Consider the following 5,041-nt stretch of genomic DNA (forward strand, 5'->3'; position numbering starts at 1 on the left):
AGCGTCGGGGCAGTGCTGCCGGCTTAAAAGGGGTCCGGAAAGCGTGAGAGGTGTAAAGGGAATGAAATGCTGAGCATGGTAAAAGAGGTACAATAAAGATACTGCTGCAGGAGTGGCCGCTGCCCCGCATCACTAAAAGCGCTGCACCGCGGGAGCGTCGGGGCAGCGCTGCTGGTTAAAAAGGGGTCCGGAAAGCGTGAGAGGTGTAAAGGGAATAAAATGCTGAGCATGGTAAACGAGGTACAATAAAGGTACTGCAGCAGGAGTGGCCGCTGCTCCTTGTCACTAGAAGAGCTTCTCCGAGGCGCCGGTGGGGCTGCGCCGTTCCCGCCTCGGGCGCTTCTGGGCGATTTTGAGGCGGGGGGAGCCCACCGCGGCAGTGGCGGGAAAAGGGGGTGCGGAGTATAAAAGGGGGCGCCGGCGTCGCGGCCCCTCAGTCGGGCGGCGGCGGCGGCGGCGGCAGGAGCTCCGCGGGCTGGCCCGGATGCGGGGACGCCGCCCTGTGCGGCCGAAGGCGCCGGCCCTGAGGCGCGGAGAGAGCGGCGTGGCAGCCGCGCATCGGCTCCGTCATCGGCAGCGCCGCTTCGTGCCGGTAGGGAGCGGGAGAACGCGGCGGCGGGCGGCGGGTGGTGAGTGCCGTCGGCGAGACGGGGCTTGGGCCGCGTGCGGTGTGCGATCTCCCGAGAGCAGCGGGGAGGCCCCCGGGGAGCGGCGGCGGGCGGGGCGCTGTGGGAGCCGGCGCATGTCCCCGAATGAGGCGCCCGGCGCAACGCGCGAGGTGCCAATGAAATAAAATAGAAAACGGTAAAGTGCTATAGAGGAGCCGCACCTAGAGGGCTCTCGGCCCCTGCCCCGTGTCACTAAGGGAGCTGCACCGCGGGAGCGTCGGGGCAGCGCTGCTGGTTAAACAGAGCGGCACGGGAAAGGCTGGGAAACGTCAGCGCAATAAAGTATTGACAATGGTCTAAGAAATATTGTAAAGGTACTGCAGCAGGAGTGGCCGCTGCCCCGCATCACTAAAAGAGCTGCACCGCGGGACGGTCTGGGCAGCGCTGCTGGTTAAAAAGAGCGGCACGGGAAAGGCTGAGGGGTGTAAAGGGAATAAAATGCTGAGCATGGTAAACGAGGTACAATAAAGGTACAGCAGCAGTTGTGGCCGCTGCGTGGGTTCACTAAAACAGCTGCACCGCGGCACCTTTGGGGTGGTGTTGATGGTAAACGTGCGGCACGTAAAAGCCTGGAGGTGTGAGGGAAATAAAATATAGAGAAAGGTCTGAGAAATAACAACAACACCGCAGCAGGAGTAGTCACTTCCTCAGGATAAAATGAGCTGCACCGCGGCGCACCTGGGGCAGGGGCGCTGCTTCAAAGGTGTCACGGCAAAGGTCGCATCTGTGAAGGGTATAAAATAAAATGGTCGAAAATCCTTTAAAAGTACTGCAGCAGGAGTGGCTGCTGCCCCGTGTCACTAAAAGAGCTGCACCGCGGGAGCGTCGGGGCAGCGCTGCTGGTTAAAAAGGGGCCCGGAAAGCGTGAGAGGTGTAAAGGGAATGAAATGCTGAGCATGGTAAAAGAGGTACAATAAAGATACTGCAGCAGGTGTGGCCGCTGCCCCGCATCACTAAAAGAGCTGCACCGCGGGACGGTCGGGGCAGCGCTGCTGGTCAAAAAGAGCAGCACGGAAAGGCTGGGAAGTGTGAGCGGAATAAAATATTGACAATGGTCTAAGAAATATTGTAAAGGTACTGCAGCAGGAGTGGCCGCTGCCCCGCATCACTAAAAGGGCTGCACCTCGGGAGCGTCGGGGCAGCGCTGCTGGTTAAAAAGAGCGGCACGGGAAAGGCTGAGAGGTGTAAAGGGAATGAAATGCTGAGCATGGTAAACGAGGTACAATAAAGGTACAGCAGCAGGTGTAGCCGCTGCCCCACATCACTAAAAGAGCTGCACCGCGGGAGCGTCGGGGCAGCGCTGCTGGTTAAACAGAGCAGCACGGAAAGGCTGGGAAGTGTGAGCGCAATAAAATATTGAGAATGGTCTAAGAAATACTCAAAAGGTACAGCAGCAGTTGTGGCCGCTGCGTGGGTTCACTAAAACAGCTGCACCGCGGCACCTTTGGGGTGGTGTTGATGGTAAACGTGCGGCACGTAAAAGGACTGGAGGTGTGAGGGAAGTAAAATATAGAGAAAGGTCTGAGAAATAACAACAACACCGCAGCAGGAGTAGCCACTTCCTCAGGATAAAATGAGCTGCACCGCGGCGCACGTGGGGCAGGGGCGCTGCTTCAAAGGTGTCACGGCAAAGGTCGCATCTGTGAAGGGTATAAAATAAAATGGTCGAAAATCCTTTAAAAGTACTGCAGCAGGTGTGGCCGCTGCCCCGCATCACTAAAAGAGCTGCACCGCGGGAGCGTCGGGGCAGCGCTGCTGGTTAAAAAGAGCGGCACGGGAAAGGCTGAGGGGTGTAAAGGGAATAAAATGCTGAGCATGGTAAAACAGGTACAATAAAGATACTGCAGGAGGTGTGGCCGCTGCCCCGCGTCACTAAAAGAGCTGCACCGCGGGAAGTGATTCGTTTGTTCTTAGGTTTGGAATGAAAGGTGCTCTTCCAGAGGGGACTATTGACCTGTTAAAATTCTGTTGGATACAGGAAAAGAGGGAGGAAGCAAGCAGCTGGGGAATGAAGGGGTGGATTTTTTGGTGGATACAGGGAAAGACACGGGAAGGGGCTCTCAAGTAAAATACACCTCACGGGCAGCACCAGGAGAAGCCTCAAGTGCCCTTTTTTTCCAAGCTCTGACATTCAAGAGGAGTAAGCAGTGGTCAGCCCATCACTTTCTGTATTCCTTGGATGCCCAGTGCTTTGTTGGGAAGAGATAATATTTGGAAATGAACAAATCCGGGGATGTAATTTCCTGATAGTAAAGCCCCAGAGAGCCTGGTTTTGATATCCTTCCAGCACCCAAACGCAGCAGAGGGAATCCTGGCGGAGCTGGAAAACGCTGTCGCTCCGTCGGTGGAATTCCTGGGAACTGGAAAGCAGCAGAAGCAGCAAGAACAGAGTTGGAAGCAGGCTCCAGCCGGGTAAGGCAGACACCAAATCCTTTGGAACTGGGCAGGGGTGGGAAGAATGAATTCTTACATTTGTAGCCCAGGGATTCCTGAGCAGGATCCCGGCAGGGAAGACTGCAGGGATCAGGCTGGGGCCTGATCGCAGCTGGGGGCAGCGAGCCTTGGAATTGGCTGAAGGGAAGAAAGAGGGATCCTTTGAGCACAAGGATCAGGTGTCAAATGCGGAGATGGCATCAGACAATTCCTCGGGAGGGTTTAGTTCCTGGGCCAAATCGATCTGCTGCCTTGTGAAGGAGCTCAGAGAGCTGGGAAGAGCCCAAGCAACGCAGGGAATGCACCGGCAGATAAAAGTGCCGGGGAACGGTGGGGAAAAGCATCCGAACAGGGGGCCTCGTTTTGTACAGGGACGGTACAAAAAATTGTCCGAAAGAATAGGAATGGAATGGGATTTTACGTATTCCTCGGAGGCCACAATCCAGTGGGAAGGCTGAGAGAAAGAAACAAGGCCTAAAAAGGCAGATGAGCCAAATCTGCCCAAAGCCTCCAATGGCCACATTCCCTGGCATTGCTGAGGACTTCAGCCAAGCTCCAAGCAAAAGGTGAGCCCCTGATTTTGGTGCCAAGGGAAACTCCAAGTTAAGAATGATCCAAATATGAAGCGCTTCTCACAAAACTCAGCTTTGCAAACCTTTCTTTGGGCTAAAAAAGAAAAGATGGGAATGCCCTTGGCAGAAAAGCAGCTGTGAGGCACAGCAGGCTTCAAATGCCTGTCAGCAGGAGCTCCAGGAGAAACGGCTGCTGGCTCCGGGCATCCTGGGCTTTCCAGGCAGGTTTTGTAGCGGATTGCAAGGCAGTTTTCCTGCCTCTGGGGGGTGGCACCTGCATCCCACTGGAAAGGGAAAATGTGGAGAGAGGGGCAAGCGGGAAGACGGTTGCTGATGTGTGTCCTTGGATCGCAGTTCCTCCCGGTGAGTCTGTGCTGCTGGAAGTTTGAAGGAGATCAGTCCTGGAGTACGTGTGGGTTCACCTGTGGGGTTTGGGAGCGACGCCGGCCATGAAATTCCAGGGATGTTCCCTTTGCTGGAGTGAGAAGCAGTGGAAGCACTTTGCTGTCTGCTTCTTCATCGCCTTCGCCTCGGTCCCCTGGGGCTCCAGGTAATCCCCTCTCACCTTTGCTTTTCCAAGGGTCTCTAAATGAGGGCTTGAGCTTTGGTGTAGCTCCCTTTACAGGGAAGATCTGTTCCAGGAAAGGTCTCCTGGTCTGGACCGATGGCGTTGCAGGAAGAGCAGGAAACCCCACAGCTCCTGTGGCTCCCTCATCTGATTTGCCTGCAGGCAGCCAGGATCATTCCCAAGTGTCATCCTCTGGCTCCGTGACTCGGTGAGGTTGTGTTCCGCCAAAGGCCAGGGGCCGCTTTGTTTTGCAGCTCACGAAAGTCCAGCTCGGTGGTGCTGGGTTTGGTTTTTGTGTGCAATGAAGGCACTAAAAAATTCCCCTCCTTCCCTGGCACAGCCCTGGAGTGGGAGCAGATTCCCCTTATCCCGGAGTTATCCCGCTCCTGCCGTGGATCCCTGCGGTGCCGTGGCAGGTGAGGAGACTGAAAGCTTTCATTAGGAATTGGGGATTATGAGCACTGACATTTACTGTGCTAGAAAGTCTTAAGGGACAAATTTGTGCCAATTAATGTCACGCCTTTAACTACGAGGATCAATTCGTGTTATGCTTGTACCAGAGTCTGGTGACAGAGGGGGTTTCCAAAGGAAGTCTTGGTCCATGGAGGCTTGTGCCCAAAGAAAATGCCAAGAGAACTGAGGTATGAAAAACAAAGGTCCTTTATTTATCTAAGAGCAGCAACAAAAACGAACTACAGAACATATTTACATTGTAAGAACCTTTGTAACAACAACGATCTATAGAACGTATTTACAAGAACATAGCTATCGATACTATATTAAACGTATTTACAGAAGAC

The sequence above is a fragment of the Coloeus monedula genome, assembly GCF_965178545.1.
Source record: "Coloeus monedula genome assembly, contig: HAP1_SCAFFOLD_71, whole genome shotgun sequence".
NCBI classification, from domain to species: Eukaryota; Metazoa; Chordata; class Aves; order Passeriformes; family Corvidae; genus Coloeus; species Coloeus monedula.